This window comes from Otolemur garnettii, unplaced genomic scaffold (genome assembly GCF_000181295.1).
Source record: "Otolemur garnettii isolate 467f Iridium unplaced genomic scaffold, OtoGar3 scaffold00163, whole genome shotgun sequence".
Lineage (NCBI taxonomy): Eukaryota > Metazoa > Chordata > Mammalia > Primates > Galagidae > Otolemur > Otolemur garnettii.
This window is the reverse complement of record NW_003852558.1, coordinates 907,694-926,027: the sequence shown is the minus strand read 5'-3', so window position 1 is coordinate 926,027 and position 18,334 is coordinate 907,694. Positions and strand designations below refer to the sequence as shown.

General features: G+C 42.7%; 1 protein-coding gene across 1 annotated transcript in view; it reads right to left on the bottom strand.

The window, feature by feature from the left end:
- The window catches only part of KCNB2 (potassium voltage-gated channel subfamily B member 2), a 401,464-nt gene that overhangs the window by 52,110 nt on the left and 331,020 nt on the right, over positions 1-18,334 (bottom strand). The window lies entirely within an intron of this gene.

Sequence of the window (18,334 nt, the reverse complement as noted above, 5' to 3'; positions counted from 1 at the left end):
GTCATTGTTGTTTGGCGGGTCCAGGCTGGGGATTCGAACCCGCCACCTTGGGTGTACATGGCTGGCGCCTTAGCCGGTTGAGCTATAGGCGCCGAGCCTATCACATTAATTCTAATGGAAGACTAGTAAGTACAGTATCATCGTGCTTTGTTCATTGATTGTTTCATGACTGTTGATCTCTTTTTCTCAACCACTTTCTAAGGGCTTTAGGGGCAGGGTCCAGTGGATCATAGAAGTATTCATTATCTTAGTCCCTGCAGTTAAGGGATCTAGGGAAACAAAATATGGCAATACTAATCTGAATACTTAATGATACTTCTCAAACATCCTTCCCTTCACTCCAGAGTCTGTCCCTACCATCATGCCTGTGTCCTCATTGAGTGGACCTAGTCCAGATGATCTGAATTATGCAACACGAACCTATTGTAAAGTGAAATTAAAATTCTTGAGAAAGAGGCAGGATTTCAGGAATTTATGGAAAGTGATGGAAACCTGCTTAAATCACAAGTCAGGCTGTTGGCGAATGGAGTCGTCTATATCTAAATAGGATGAAATGGCAAGGGTGCTGCTGCTCTGGGTGCCTCACAAGAGAGGCCTTGAAACAGCTGGTAAAGGTGTCAGATATAGATCACTCTGGAAGAAGAAAAGTGAAACGAGGAGGGGGCGTGATGTCATCAATCTGATATAGTCAACATGCCATTCATCCGCTCTCTATTCAAAGAGTTAGCGAACAGTCACAATCCAACTTAAACAAAAGTAAATTAGCTCATGTCCCTCTTCTTAAAATCCTCCCAATGGCTTCCTCTCACATTTACAATAAAATGCAAACCCCTTACCCAGCCTGTAGAGCCCCACATGGCCATGGGCCTCCTCCTTGTCTGACCCCATTTCCACCACTCTCCACCATGGCTGGTGATCCCCAGCCACACAGCTCACTTGTGGAGCTCCTTCCCCCTCTGGGGGTCTGTGCATCAGCTCGTCCCTGCCCCTGCTGCCATGTTCTTCCTGAAGATCCTTGCATTGCTACTTCCTTTTTGTCATTCAGATCTCAGGTTAAATGTTCAAGTGAAACTTTCATCATTCACCTAGCCCAACACTTTATTTGAATTCCTGGCATAACAGTCATCATCCTTGAGACTTTTTTCATAATTAGTTAATTATGTCCAAGAGAGTAAGGAAAATGTCAGTCTGGCTTACTGCTGTACCCTCTGAGCCCAGAACTGGGCCTGGCAGAGGGTAGGGGCTCAGAAATTAAGGGTGGCCTGAAAGAATGGACAATGGGCTCATACATGGTATCAGTGTTGTTGGCACACTTCTGGGTTCAAAACTGACTTTACAGTGTGAGGATATTTATTCTGTTCTCTGTGAACATTTCTGTTCAGGGTCCATATAGCAAATCAATTCAATCAAACCATATAGCTTTTGCGTTTGTATAACAACAAACATCTGTGTTGTAAAAAGAAATTGGTTGGACATTTTGCTGTGTGTAGATACTATCTAAGCCTCCACATTTTTTCCTTCGTTATATGCTAAGTGACCAAAAAAAAAAAAAAAAAAAAAAAAAGGTGGAATGATAATATGAGTTGCTTTAATCTTAGTTGTTTCAACTAATTTTGACAGTCAATATACACAGAGATTGAATAAGGTGATGCATATGTAAAAAAGCACAGCTCATCCCATGCTATTCTGTGAAAGGTACTATGGTTAAATTTCAGGTCTGAATTATGCTTACTGAAACTGGTTTTTGTGTGTTAAAATAGGTAAAGTCCCAGAAATAATTAAAAGTATGAAATGCATAAAATCTGGGAAATAAAACATACAGCAGAGTTGGAAGAAACAAATCAAAGGTATGTATTCTTTTGCCTAATGCTGGAGTGGAAAATAAATTTAGAGTCCTAGAACTTGGGACAGGAAACATATTTATCATGCCCAGAGAGCAAACTGATGAGTGTGAATTTTTTTAATAAGCAGAATAAATGTCAGGGCAGATAAATCCATCACAAAAACAAACAGAATCTCTTCATAACTGGCAAAGCACACCAAGTCACGGCCGTCTTGTTTTTCGTCATCTTGCATAAAGCTCTTTGCGTGTATCAGTCCTCAGATCTAAATCACACACATTCATCATTCTAAGGTCAAAGCAAATTTTCTAGCTGTGCAGTAAGTAGTCCAGGAGAGAAATCATTAAATATTCCCAAGGGTTGATCAGCTGACACTGCAAAGCTCATAGTTTCAAAAGTGAAATGTTATCCTGGCCATTTCCTTAAGCACATTTGCTGCTTTTAAAGATAATTTTGCATACTTGTTTGAACAGTAATGTAATTTAATTTACAGCCTAATGGCTATCTGTCCAGAGTTAAAGTTGGTAGCCTCCATTTTCTCATCTACACAACAGGGATGGTCTGTATGCCAACTTTTCAGGTTGTTGGGAATTCAGTGAAGTGACTTTTTTTTTTTTTGGAGACAGAGTCTCAGTTGCCCTGGGGCTGAAAGCCATGACATCATAGCTCATAGCAACCTCAAACTCTTGGGCTCAAGAGATCCTCTTGCCTCAGCCTCCCCAGTAGCTGGGACTACAGATGCCCACCAGTACACCCAGCTAGTTTTCCTATTTTTAGTAGAGACGGGTATCAGTCTGGCTCAGGCTGATCTCAACCCCTGAGCTCATGCAATCCACCTGCCTCAGCCTCCCAGAGTGCTAGGATTACAAAGCATGAGCCACAGCACCCAGCCTGATGAGGCAACTTCTGTGAAACACTTAGTGTGTGTTGGGTACATAGTACATGGCCTGGGATTAACTGAGAAGAGCCAACTGTTCTATGTAAAGAACAGGAAAACAGAATGAAGTAGGCTAAGCTGTTTGTAGCAAGGCCTTCTAATTTGCTGAAGAGATTTCTGACCTTGAGTGGGTGGTGGCCCAACTGTAAGCTCCTTCCTACCACTCTCCAAGACTCAGGGGCCTTCGTAAAGTCATTGCTTCTGGAAGCCCCCTCCACACACAGCCCTGGTTCTCTCTCTCTTCTTAGAGGGGATCACAGTGAACGTGCTGTACCTCGGGAATCAAACAGCGAGACAGAGATAGTGAGGAAGTATCAATTTGCATGAATCGGTATTTATTCAGTGGGAGAAGAATTTAAAATGGGCGGCCTAATCACAAGGCCCCAGGCTGCTCAGATTTTTTATTCTTGGCTTTCTTGATACACACATCAAAAGGAGGTGGTTCTTCTGTTATTTAAGCTGGGTAGTTACCACTTCAGAGAAATGCATCATAGGAACCTCGTCCATTCACGCTTGTATAAACATATCCTTTTGCTATTAATCTCCCTCCTCTAAATCTTGGCACACAAACTTGTACTTGTATAATAGTTTTGAAGACAGAGGTAGAACTTTATGGACTCCACCCCATATCACCTACAAGCACACTGCACATTTACACGGTGAACACTGTCATCTCTGGTTCTATGTCTGGCATCTGCTTCTGCCACTGCTGCCTCGTGATGACACAGGACCACAGTCTTTACAGTGGCAGGAAAACAAATTTATTCACATTAAAAACATAGAATCAGCATGCAGCTTTAGAGCCACTAAGATTTTTTGTATCAAAACAGAAACTGGTTTGCATCTCAAATTCCTTTTAGAGAGAGGACATGGTAGCCCGGCATGATTTGAATGGAGAGATGACAAAACTGGGCATACTCGTGGTGAACTATGTGTCAACATGTGGATTCAGGCTTCCCCTTCAGAACTTCATTGGCCCTGAGTACAAAGGGCTTTGTACCAAGGTTGTCACATTGGAGAACAACATACATTTGGTATTCCCAAGGGTTCTTAAACGTAACCCTAAAATATATGAAATGAGCCACCATTGTTGAAAGTTAATTTTCCGCCACAGATTGTAATCTACACTCCAGAGTCTCAAGTTGAGTAGACAGCAACAGGACTACCTCCATATTGTAATCTACCCTCCAGAGTCTCAACTTGAGTAGACAGCAACAGGACTACCTCCATCATTGCTTACAGCAACTATTTATGGGCAAAAGCAGTGGAAGAAGCAGTGGTATGTGATGAAGGAACATGGACTTTGAGGTCAGGGGCGGGGCGGCTCTTTCACTTCTTACTTTCTGATATTGTCACTTGCTTGACTTCTCTGATCCTCAGTGTTCTCATTTGGAAAATGGGGTTGTAGTGGGGATTGATTAAGAATAATGGCCCCTACAGGGAACAGGCATTCAAAGTCCATGCATATTCATTTCTTCCTCCATAGGGTTGGTATTGTTGATTCCCGTGGTGACTGATAGGAATAGGTGAGGCGGTAGTTTCAGGCTGGTGTGATGGGACTAGGGAAGGGCCCTGGGCATCATGGGTAGGATGAGCACTGTGTGAAGGCAGCATCAATTTATATCCTATAGTCTAGCTCGGGCATCCTCAAACTATGGCCTGTGGGCCACATGCAGCCCACCGAGGACATTTATCTGGCCTGCTGGGTGTTTTTGCTGCTGCTGCCTGTTCTGCTTAGCAGTCGACTCATCCTGGGGCCCGCAGTCCAGCCCTCCAATGGTCTGAGGGACAGTGAACTGGCCCCCTATTTAAAAAGTTTGAGGACCCCTGGTCTAGCTCAGGCATGATATAAGCCTCTGTCACTGAGGAACAGGAGCTTAATACGACCATGTTTGGGGGCTGAGATTTGCTTGTATTGTGTCTGCAAAGCGCAGAGTTGCATCACTGCCCTTACCACACCACATCGCTCCCCCATTAAAGCCAGGTCCCGGAAATGTCATGGTCTATCGTGGTTCCTCCTCCTCCCCCCACCCCCCCATTAAACTTGCAAAGCTCCTCAGTGCCTTGCCCTTTAATTTGTAGTTCTGGTGCCTGGTTCTACTGGAAGAGTCAATGAAATGACTTCAAGGGACGTTTGTGTAGGTAGACGGAGCATCAGTGGTCAACTCTCCTACTGAGAATAGTAGAGCTGGAGAATGGGAACCTGCCCCTTTGGCAGACGATGGAGGAACAAGTGCATTCCCTATCTCTCTCTTTCCTTCCTCTTTCCAAGGCTAGAAATAAGATGAAAAAATAATGGGGCCCATTTGGGTGCTAAGAGTTTTATCACTCCACTGTGCTTACCGTTTGTGTGTTTTATGCTTTTCTGTTTCATTAGGGAGATGTCCGTTCTCACTGAATGAGGCTGTGTGAAAATAAACCTTAGTTTAAATTCCCACCATCTCCTTTGTGTCTTGGGATCTCAGGTTATGAGCCTCAGTAAGAGTGTCTTCTGAGCAGGATAATGAAGATTCCCACACTCAGTGATGCTGAAAGTAGTAATGGTGACATGTTGCGGAGGACCCAGTGCCACGCAGCTGTTATCCTCCCTCTGCCCTGAGAAGCGTGTGGCAGCGGCTGTCAGACGCTGGGGAAGCCCTCCAGAGAGCGTGTGCTGTGCTGAGCTGGGGAGCTCTCAGCAGCAATCTAGAACATTTCCTTCAGGGCGCAGATCCTGTGGGAGATTTTCTGAGTCCCAGAGTTAGTGTTATACAAACTGCAATTTGTAAATCCCAAGTTTCATAAGAGCAGTAGCAGTGGCAGATGGCAAAAATACATTTCTAATTCATTTAAAATCTGCTCCAAGAAATGAGTTCTCCCTGTACTCTTTATACTGTTATTTTCCTATATGTGTCTGCTATGCCTCCTAAATAAAATCATTATGAAGGAGAGAGATTGGCTTCTGTGCCCCTCTGTTCCACTGTCTTACAAGGGAATCGTAACAGAAGCTTCTATTATTGAGGAACCGGGAGCTTAATTTGGTTGTTTTTCAAATCGGAGGCTTTAGTGATGGCAAGGTGCTAGGTCTAGTTTACCTTTATGTTTAGGGAATGTTTTCTTATTTTTAAATGTAAATGCTGTCTCAAAAGCAATAGTCAGCTTGAGCCAAAGGCTTAAGAAATTTATTTCAGCCTTGCTCCTCCATGAATTTTATGACTTAAAAGAGAAGTTTTAATAGCTGCTTTAAAAACATATCTTTTAAATCACAACTGCAATTATAGGTAGATTAGCAAATTAACTGACTGGACATCAATCAAGAAATCTTTACCAGGAGATGACTCTGTGCTAAACACTTGATTAAGTGAAAGGGCTCTTCCTTCAGGAGCTGAGGGATAGCGGATCACCTAGGGTGCACTAAGCCAGCCTCTGTACACAGTGGGGTACGGTAGGCTCTGGTTATTGGGTGTATCTATCTTCCAAGTAGCACAATTTGGGGAGCTAGGGAACAGGCTGAAGAGGATTGTGACGGTGTGTTCACACCATCAGGCCTGTTCACATTCCAAGCTCCCTTCTGGACAGAGAGGAAGTGTAGGGCCCTGGCTTCCACCTGGGTTTCAGAGCTGCACTAAATTGAATGAGGGGAGTTGGGAGAAGACTGGGGTGGGTCCAGCCTGTGGGTGGTGGGGGACAGAGAGGAATAAACATCCAAGAGGGATAACTAATTAGGTCAGAGAAATAAAGCACTTAGGAAAGTACAGCCTGAGAATATTTCTGGGAGCAACAGTGTGCTTTGGAAGGAAGTTCATTACTGGGAAGCTCCAGCTCCTCCTGAGGGTAGGGGGGTCTGGGTGAATCCACTGAGCCAGTTTACACAGTGGCTCTGGATTAGAAGCCTTCTGCCCATTCCTGGCCAGGGATTGGGCCCGTCTTGTTGTTCCCCTACAGTGATTATTTGAAATGGAACCATCCAAGAAAACCAGGAACCATGTCAGGCCCTCTGCTCTGCAGTTGATAGACTAAATCTATTATGTATTTTGGCAAAGTTCCGTCCCATACTTTTAAATAATATTTTCCATCTTGTTTTAGTGTTTGGAAGGTTATCCACTAAGTAGTCAAGATCCATTGCCATCACAACCAACTTTCAGATACAGAAAAGTGATGTGAGGTTGGATTGCAGTTGTATTAGATAAGTAGGCCATTCTGGGCCGGAATGAGGCAGTTGCTAATGCTGTGGGTTCATTTCAGGGTCCACAGCCAGAATCTAACTCAGCTCCCTCTCTTGATGGATCAGAAAACAGTTACAGAGAATTTTCATGAAGCTGGCTTAGTGCATCCTTAGTGATCCGCTTTCACTAATACAGATCAACAATAAACAAAAATGTCCTTTGTCCTAGAGAGTCTGGCACATGGAAGCTAAACGCTCTTGGCATTGGGCAAATTCTTCTGGCCAGAGTCTCTCAAGCTGGGGCAACATGTGCCATCCCTTGAAAATTAGGTCCCAGCGAGTTTAACGTGACCTTGTTTGAGCCATCAGATTATTCTTTTGTCTCCCTTCAGTGCCACTGGATAGCTATTGATTAATATTTACTGAATGTTCACAATGCGCCAGCTCCAACTTACTGCGATGAAAGTAGCTGATGATCTATTGAAATTGCTGCTGTTTTGTTTGCCTGAAAGAGTCTGTGTTACTTGAAACTTTCTGAGGCAGTCTACGAATGTCATCGCCAGGGGCAGTGAAGTCAGGGGTTAGGCCAGCTCTTGGCTTCTTGGGGATAAGCCAAATAAGCTCGGGGTGCAGGTAGCTCTGCTCCCTTTCTGAAGGAATAAGATTAAGAGAAAACATCTCTTTCTGGCCAGAGAGAAGTAGATGGTGATAATTGATGTTTCCCAGCTAGCAGGCTGCTTTCTGCCCAACTGCTTGGGGGAGACAGAATGTCTGGGAAAGAAAGAGGAAACCTTTCCAGGCAGAACTTTTGGGCAGGAGCCAGAAGAGTTGTCATAGGAATGCTGCGGTTTTTGTCCCCTTCCTTTTATTTGGCTTGGTTTTCTTTATAGTGTCTAGGAAAGGGAGAGAGATTAAGATAGAACAAGTTTTAGGATAATAGAAAAGTGTCAGAGGTTTTGAAGGGGGAAAAGCCCACATATTCTACAAGGTGACCAATGCACAGTGGGGCAAAGGTGAGGCCAGTGAGGGTGCAGAGTGCCCAGGCCGGGAGGCCGGTAGAGAGGCTCACAGCTTTCTTTGAAGTTAGACACAGGAACAAGTACATAGACTAGCTAAAAAGGGAATATATTTTCAAAAATAAGTTTGATTTAAACATCATCTCTAAATATATAAAACAGAACAATAAAATAATTTATGATATGGGAAAATCTTATTTGTGGGATATGAAGTCAGGAAGAATATATTTTATTATTTATTTATTTATTTTTAAATTTTTTTTAAGAGAGCTAGTTTAGAAGTCCTAGTGTTGAGGGGTAGAGTTTGACTGTACTCAAAGCTGCATCATTGATGTCTTTAGTCAGAATTAGAAAAATGCCTTGGAAAATAGGGTATTAAAATGCCAGGAGACAGGGCCAGCCTAAGCAAGAGTGAGACCCCATCTCTAAAAATAGCTACTCATTGTGGTGGATCCCTGTAGTCCCAGCTACTCAGGAGGCTGAGGCAAGAGGATCACTTGAGCCCAAGAGTTTGAGGTTGCTGTGAGTTATGACACCATGGCACTCTACTGAGGGTGACAAAGTGAGACTCTGTCTTAAAAAATATATCAGGAGACAGTCTTTCTGGCATCACATTCTACCTAAAATCATGAGTATTTATAAATAGCCCTGCATACCATCTCAGAAATCAATTATAATTTTAAAATTGTTGCAGATGAAATGACTATTCAGAGCTGAGCACTGTGTTGATATATGCAAATGAAAAAATGAGAACGGCAAGAGGAAGAAAGGATGGAGGGAACAGAGGTGAAGAAGTAAAACAGTAATAGAAAAATGTAGAAATAAAAAGGGAATATAAATATAGATACTGTAGAAATTAAAAAAAACCATAATATATTATGATTTATGCCTTTATGTCAATAACAGTGAATATTAAGATAGAATGCATAGTTTCTTAAAAAAAAATTTAAAAAAGGAGTCAAAGTCTACATATATCAATGACTAGTGAAGAAACTGAATCAATAATCAAAAGGCTAACCTTACCCAAAGTACACAAAAATCAAATGGTTTTATATGTGATGATTAGCAAATCTTCAAGGAACCAATAATCCTTTTATTGTACCAGCTGTTTGGTACAACTAGGAGAAGAGAAAGCTACTTAAGTTGTCGGGCTAATAACTAAAGTAAATAAGAAAGTACAAAAAAGTTATGGACTAATCTCGTGAATGAGCATAAATGAGAAATTTATAAATAAAATATTAGTCAATTAGTTCAGCAGTGTGTATTACCAAGGAGTGTTTATTCAAGAAATTCAAGTAATGTTTAATATCTTAAAATCTATCAATGAAACATATTATAAAAGGAGATACGTCATATGATTATATCAGTAGACACAAAAAATTTGATAAAATTCAGTAGTCATTTACGATTAAGAATTCTAACTGAACTACAAGTAGAAAAAACTTCCTTCCTTGATAAAAGATGTCTTTTAAAAACAAAATTACAAATTAACTTATAACAACGTAATTCCAACAAAAATTCCAATGGAGATTTTTCATGACACATGACAAGCTTATCGAGACTTTATATCCTTTGTATCAACCTGGATGGATGTGGGACACGTTATTCCTTCTCCATTCTGGAGAAGAATGGAGAAACAAGAATCCTATGTGTTCAATGCTGATATGAGGACAATTGAGGTCCTAGTACACAGTGTAGGGTAGGGGATGGGGAGAGCTGAGAAAGGGAAGGAGGGAGGGGGTGGGGGGACAAGGGGTGTGGGACACCTTTTGGGGGTGGGACACAATTGTAAGAGGGTCCTTATCTAACAAAAGCAGTCAATCTGGTTCTGTGCAGCCAGGTCAGCAGAATACAGTACAATTTGTTAATATTTTTCTCAATGATTCTCAATGAATCCCCAACAATTAAAAAATAAAAAAGATCATACACAAGAGCAAAAGGTTAGGAATCGCTAAGATAATTTACAATATAAAAGACAGTGGGACTTATTACTATAGCGACTTGATAATTCATACATGTGATCCTGGTGTGGGATAGATTAAAAAGGACCAATGGAACAGAATAGAAAGCCCAGAAACAGCCCCAGACATATATGAAAATACATATGTGTTAATGTCATGGCAGATCAATGTGGAAGAAATAAAATATTCAATAAAGATGAAAATTAGATAGCCCCCTCAGCATGCACAGATTCCAGAGGGATCAATAATTTAAATGTGAAAGGTCTAAGTTGAACACTTTGAGAATATAATGGAGGAAAATATATTTATGATCTCAAGATAAGGAAATATTTCTTACATGACATAAAAAGCATAAGCCTGTAAAGAAAAATATTAACAAATTATACTGTATTAAAATTCAAAACTCCTATAAAACAAAAGACTACACACACACGCACACACACACACGTTTGTGATGCACACAGCCTTGGAGTGATTGTTACTAGAATTAAAAAGCATGCCTATAAATCAACACAAGTAAGACTGGCCCATACGGAAAAAAAGGGCAAAAAAAGTGAATAGGGCCAGATGCAGCTCACACCTATAAGCCTAGCACTCTGGGAGGCTGAGGCAGATAGATTACTTGAGCTCAGGAACTCAAGACCAGCTTGAGCAAGAGTGAGATCCCTTCTCTACTGAAAGTAGAAAAATTATCTGGGCATTGTGGTGGGTGCCTATAGCCTAGCTACTCAGGAGGCTGAGGCAAGAGGATCGCCTAAGCCCAAGAGACTGAGGTTGCTGTACCGTGGCACTCTACCCAGGGTGAAAAAGTGAGACTTTGTCTCAAAAAAAAAAAAAAAAGTAGTCAACAGGCCATTTGTAGTATGTAAAATGCTCTTGGTCTATAAACACATGAAAAGAAGTTGTACCTCACTAGTAATAAAAAAAAAACAAAATTTGAGCAATGACAATATATGATTACACTCCTATATTGGCCCCAATTAGAAGGCTGGACAACGCCAAGTCCATGATGTACGGATGTTCTCATGTATTGCTCCAGAGAGAGCTAAGGCAATGCAGTCATTTTGGAGAGGAATTGGCAATCAAATAAAGGTAAAACGTGCTGCCTTGTGACATACAATGCCACTTCTGGGTGTATAAAGAGTCTGTGCACGTTCATATCAGAAGACAGATACAGGAACATTCACCGCGGCTTTGTTGGTGATAGTAAAAAATCAGAAACGATCTTTATGTCATTTCTTGGTGGATGCGTGTCCATGAAGAAAATCTTAAAATCATTCATGATGTATTTCACAGCGGAACACCACCTAACACTTGAAAACGAACCCGTATCAAGTGGGCCAGTCTAAACAATGTATTTAAAACAATGCAAGAGAAAGAAAATTTAGGCTGCTGCTAACTTTGCAAAAGTTAGAGAAGAGAATGAGACGGGGAAGGATACCTGGGAGCTTCAATTATACTTGGACAGAACTTATTTTATTCCCTAGGAAAAGCCAATCTGGAGCAGGGTGGCAAAGTGATAGCTTTCAACAAAGCTGGGAAGCAGATGAGTTATGCTGTCCTCAGTTCTCTTGTAAAGATTTGAAGTCATTCCTAATAAAAGACTGAAATAAAGGAACAGCAGCAAATGAGTTGCTTTTATATAAGGAAAGTGAAATGCAGCAACAAGGGGCATTAAGTAAGCTGAGAGACCGAGAACGTCCTTGCAGCCAGGTCAGCAGAATGAAAGGGAACATGCGTGGTAACGCAGGGCAGGGGAGGGCAGAATGTTCCTGCGGAGTGGTCAGAGCCAGAGAGATGCCCAGAGGAGGAATGCCAACCACAGGACCCCACACAGGACACCGCTAGTCATCATACCAGAATTAGATGCTTGCTAGGGGCTGGTGCCCGGTTAAATAACCACCACGTAGCTTCACCACACAGTTGTTGTATTTTCTTCTCAATGCATTTCTAGTTTTTAAATCTGACATTCTGGGATGAAGAAATGTTTCAGTGTTTTATAAATTGAGTGAAGTGGACCCTCCTCCCAGCCGTGTTCTCAGCCATCTGGCCTGGCAGAGACTGGGACCCAGCTTCACATCAAATTGCTAAAAGGGTTGAGAATGTAAATGCCTTCTGGGACCAGGAAGGTAAGTGGTCAGGAGCTAGGCATGGGCAGGTGTAGGACTCTGGGCAGCGGAGAGGGAAGTGGCCACACATGTAGCTGATTGTGGGCAGGCAGAAATGAGGGGGCGGGTCACCAGATTTTCCTACTCCAAGGAAGTCAGAAATCTGAATTTTTTTTCCTGGAAATCCCCTTACCTTCTAATGAAATCTGGATTTAAAAAAAAGACATGATTTTTTCTGATTTTTAAATGTTTCAAATCATTTGAACTTATCTTAAAATATTGTGTTGCCCAAAACAACAGCAGCAGTGACAGTCGGGAAGCCTCTCCTGGAGGACCGCGGCTGGCAGCCATCATCTTATTTAGAGTCCACAGAGACAGTCTCAGCTGCTGGAATGCCAGGGCCAGGTCTCAGTACCAGCCCTGGGGGCTGAGGGCGGTAATAAAGACACACGCACACAGACACACACACACAGACACACACACACACACACGAGCTGGCATCGTCTAAAACAGAACAGAGACCTGTCAGTTTTGTGAAATCCAAATAGAACAACTATTGAACGAGCAGGATGGAGCCCATAGTTGCAATGGTCAGCTGAACTGTTAGTTATACATCTGGAACCTTTGCCCCTGCTGTGCAGGCAGAAGTGTCTGGGGACTCTGATGAGTGCCTGCCTTGCTGGGGGAGAGGCACAGGTGTGCATGGAGGGTCTAAAGGACACCTGGTCACTTCACTATATATTTTTTTTCTTGCTAAGGAGAGAAGACTGCAGAGTCAGAAGAAAAAAGCTGGAATTGTCATAGAACTGCTCTTATTTGCAGTTATAAAAAGGAACTGTACGTTTCCCCAGCCTATTGAAATGATAACTCTGGGTTTTATTTTTGGAAAAAGTACTTTTCATCTTGTGAAAATTTAATGGCCTTTGAGTGACAGGGAAGTTCCAAGTCGTTCTCACTGGCTCTTTTCTGGCTGCAGCAGAAGGTGGACTCGAGGGCCAGGGCCTCCCGCTGCTGGCGGGGCGGACCACCGTCTGGGTGCTGTTGCTTAACAAGCAGCCACATGGGTTGTTCTTTCTCTTTCTCCCTCTCTGGGCGAGAGGCAGGGCAAAGGCAGCCAGACCTATGAGTGAGAACACTAATATGAACAGCTAACTTCTGTGCGGGGATTTTCTGTCTGCAGTTGTCTGAGTGCCTTATTCCTTCCTTTTATAAGATTTAGAATGGGCAGAATTTTCCGTCCACTTGGTGTTAATACAAAACGATTATACATGTGATCGTTAACATAGGACTCCGACTGGGGCTTCTCAAACATGAAACCTCTTCTGAATCACCTGGGGGGTCTTGTTAACGCAGGTCCTGATTCCGTAGGCCTGGGTAGGTCTGAGCCTGCTGTCAAGCCGTCAGGCAGTGCTGATGTTGGTGGTTCACTGACCCTGCCTGGAGGGGCAGAAGGCTCAGGATAAGGAAAGGGGAGCGTGAGGAGAAGATGCGGGTTGCCTGTCTGTGTTCTCAGGACATGCCTGTTCTCCCCTTGCCTGGGAGAATCATCCATCATCTGGTCCTTGCTGGGGGGAAAGCCTGGGCTACCAGCAAGGGCCCAGGAGGAGGTCGGTGTGTGTGTCTCTTTGCGAAAGAAGATGCGGTTGCCAGCAGTCCTTATTCTCCGAATAGCAGCTCTGCTTCTCCGGCTTTCCTGACAACTTTTCTCCTGGTTTCCAAAGCAGCGGCTCCTGAGGCTGGAGGAGGCCAGCGTGAGACCAGAGGGTGTTGAGGGAAAGACGCTCTGTGGGCTCATGAAAGCAGCAAATGACCAGCTGTGAGTTTGCTCCGAGGTTGTGGCAGGTTAGGTAAGCGAGAGAGAGGGTGAGAACGCTGCCTGTCTGTTCCAAGGCTTTTCCCTGTTGTAAAGTAGAGGGAATGAAATTAAGCTCTCTAGTGCCAGGCCTTTTGGCTCGAATCCACAGCACACAGATGGTGTCACAGTCAGGCCAGCCCCCTTCTGTCCCTGACACAGAGGTGATGAGGGCCTTTGGCCCCACAGGACCGCAACAGATGTTGTTTGCCTCTGGCAGTGAAGCAGGAGCGTGTCTGCAAAGTAAACATTTCACCCGCTCAGTCAGTTCTGTAGCCGCTCTGCTACGGGTGTCTGCGTGCACCTGTCCAGGCTGAGGCTGCTTAGCTACCCTGGGACAGGGCTGGGACGTGCTCCCAAAGCTGGTCTTGCTTGCCACTTAGCACAGTTGCAGAAGGCTTTAGATACAGACCTAGGTGGAAACCAGACTCACTGACAGTCTGGACGCTGTAGTTGGCAAATTCCACTCAGAACCATTCTCAGACATGCTGCAAAAGGTGTTGGCATCATGGCTGGAAAAAGTGAAGCCTGCAGCCCTCATTTGAAGGCCTCTTCACGCATGGTGGAATGTCTCCAACTAATTATGTTCAATCCCTATAGGACAAAGCTATGCCACCTAAGATTCTTCCTAAATAATTTTAAGCGGTGGTAAAGATATATAGTATTTTAAAATCAGAATTACGTTCTATTCAAAATAAGAAAAAACAGAGGAAAAGAATAGTCTCTAACTGACAAAAGAGCAAATAACTCTAATTCATTTTAGATTGAAGATCTGAATGAGCAGGCGTGGGCGAGTCCATGCTTGCCTATTGATACTTCTTTTAGAAGTAAGGAAAATACTGCACTCCATATATTTCATGGAATACTGAGTTTGTCAAAACTGTAAGCAACACTTGATCTGAGATTGGAAAATAGGAAATACTAATTCTAGGTAGAGGGGAGAAATTGAAATCAGTAGGAGGAAAGGTAGATGGGCTAAGAGATGTCACCTGGGAGGAGACAGCTGCCTGCTGCGACACCCACTCCCAGCTGTACCACGAGGTGAATTACAGTGGTGCGAATTTCCCTTTGTCTTGATGGAAAGACTCTCAAGCCTGCCTACTACATTGTGCAGGACCGTGGGTCTGTATCCTTATTTGTCATTCTCTCCCTCCTCATTGCTGCCAGACAAAGAAGACCAGCTGTGCCTCTCCTGACACACTTGCAGCACCAACAGTGTGGGTTCTTGTTCACTATGGTCATCTTGGCTCTGCCAGAGGTTCTTAGAAATAGCAGCTAACATTGGCTGAGAAGCTACTTTGCACCAAGCACTTTCATGTATATTGTATGCCCTAAACCCACCCCTGTGGGGTAAGGAACATTCTTTTACTATTTTACAATTGTGAAAAAAACCAACACCTAAGTGGTGAATTTTTCTGTCGCTATTTTTAAAATCTAAGGCTGTGTGGCATGTGTCAGAGCCAGGTTTCAGGGTCACGTTGATTCTACGATGTTGTCCTTCCTGATGGCCCTGCTAAACAATGAAGGGGTGTCGGTCCTTTGCGTTTGTGTGCTGCCTCGCAGTTCACCAATAAAAGCAGCAGCCTTAACCTACATGACATATGGTCCCTCGCTGTGGGGGAAGAGGACATGACTGTACTGAAGGCTGGCCGTTTGGCATACTCTCAAGTTGGGATTTTAATGGATGACAGTTTGGAGAAAAAGTCACCACTGAGACGTCCATTTGTACCATGGTGGGACATGATAAGGGCTGGGAGTCTGGGAAGAGAACCTGACTCTGTGTTAGGCCAAATGTGGGCGTTGCTGCTTCAGTGTGCACAGCTGAACTCATGTGATTCAGTCAACACACGTGCCAGTCGTGGACAGGCACCGGGCATTTGACAATGCCTATTCAGACACGGTCTTTATTTAGGGGGGACACTACCTTTCACCCAGCTTCAAGACAGAGCTAGCCCATACCGAGAAATGTAAAATTGCGCTAGGCAGATAAGCCTACCCCCTTCAGAATATTTGAGAAGATTTGTGCCAGGACTAATTTTCTTCTTGATGGTTGTACTGCTTTAGCCTAATGAGAGGTTAGACAAAGAATGAAGACCAATGTTTATAAGTTTACACTCTCCTCTCATGGAAAGGTTACATTTCTACTTTGCAAGACTATTTCTTCCTCCACGCAGAGCTGTTGCCCTCATTAACTATTATGTACCACTCATGACGATTTGCTGGTGATAGTCATTTCCAAACAATTAGCCGGGGACCCCTGCACTGCACACACAACTATCACATCGGAACTGATGGGAAAGGAGAAAACAGTAGACTCCCACATCAAAGAAATCCAGTTAAAGAGATTTAATTTTGAAAGGCTGACTGGGAAATGCTGGGGCAAGAGCTTTTCTGACAGATTATTTGCCTGAGAAAGATGGTCAGTGCCCTTTCTGCTGAGAACTTTGTCAATTATTATCACAGCTGCACTGCTGAGATGCCAATTTATACTCACATGTTGCCCAAAGGAGCAATTTCCGCAAAATGCACCACACGCTAATTCTCCAAAGACACACTCTATTGTAACAAGCAAGTGGTCATAGCTTCAACCATTTAACAGGCTGTGTGATGCTGACAAGCTGACACGAGATTTCTTTGCATTGTTCTTGAACATTGAGAGGCCACCTTCCAAAGCTCAGAAAAGACCTTGCAGGTCCTCTCAACGAGAAACTCTCAGATTTGGTCGTGATTATCCTCCGAGGGGCAATAGACTTGATGATGAAAACCATCCATGCTAGCGAGAACCATTAGTGGTATATTGAAGTCTGATTTGGTTAAGATACCACGTTGAGAATACACTATTCCAGGGCACCTCCTGTAATAAGAAGCATATTTTCTCAAGTTTCTGCTGGCTGTACAGTTAGCAACACAAACACAAGAGGACAGTGAGCCATTGTCTATTCGTTTAGACAATGCACCGAGAGCCCCTTCTAATTTCAGAATTTTACTGATGCAAATAGCAAAGGAAGAGTTTGGAGGAAATAGCAGAATTAAGAATATTTCAGTATGAACAGCTATTCTGATTGGCCATCAGCACCTGCTCGGTGCTTATTGTATATCCACACTGGAATGGGGAATGCTGGGGATATAAAAACATAAGCAAGGTGTATCTTCCCGGAACTTGCGATCTAAGACATTTACATATTGGTAAAAGTTGTAGTTAGAAATTATTAGTGGTCATCTCCTCTCCGTGCGAAATATTTGTTGTTTTTATCTGAGACTACCTTTGCAATGCTTTTCACAATTAAGTATATGAATGAGTATTTCAAATCTTGGGAGCTTTGTGAGGCATTCACTCATTCATTCATTCAATACACATTTACTGACTAGCTTATGTGTGAGGCAATGTATACCTCCCTTTGCATAATTTTTCAACTTCTTTAGTAATATTTCCGATTATATAATGCTTTAAGCTATAATACATGTGCTCCCACATTGGTTATTTCATGTAGAAATCCTGTAAGGTTGTCAGGGCAGATATTATTACAGATGATGAAACTAAGATCCAGAAAGGTTAAGTGCCTGGCTCAAGGTCCCATGGTGTATGTGTGTGGGTGGGGGGCAGGGGAGGATCAGAACTAGAAGTCACCTTTTTGGACTCCATTTCAAGCATTTTTCTATATGTCACAAAATTACTATTACTATTAATAGCAATTATTTACTTAGTGCTGTGAAACAGGCAGTAGGCAAAGTATCCTGTGTATACTGTCTCATTTAAATGTTTATAATGGCGATTTATGAGGAAGCTGATATTCAGATATATTAACTTGCTCAAGCTCATACATAGGAAGAAAGAGTAAGATTTGAGCCCTTTCCCACTATGTAATAGTAATTTCCCACTATGGGATACCCTGCTTCTTTTTAGATGAGACTGTAATATGAGGAATGTTCAAGTTCTCACTTAACGAAATTCAAGTTCATTCAGAATCAGAAGAAACATAATACAATAAGTAACATATGACAGTGAATTTGGTCTGGGTTATATTCATCTTTATCTCAATGCATTTGTTAAATACAGGTTGTAAATTGGTTTACTATTGGTTTACAGGTTGTAAATTGGTTTACTATTTAAAGTGCACACGAACTTTATGTCCACTCAGTGCAATTCTAATATGTTTTTAAAATTTACTTTTATTGTGCTAAGAACACTTGACTTGAAATCTACCATCTTAACACAGTATTAAGCATAGGCACAAAGTTGGATAGCTGACCTCTAGAACTTACATAACAGAAACTTATTCCCCCCTGAACATCAATTCCCCATTTTCCTTTCCTCTAGCCCTTGGCAACCACCACTGTATTTTCTGTCTGTGAATCTGAATACTCTGTAAACCTCATGTACATGAAATCATTCCGTATTTGTCTCCCGTTACTGGCTTATCTCACTTAGCTTAATGTTTCCCAGGGTCATCCGTGTTGTCACATATGGTAGGATT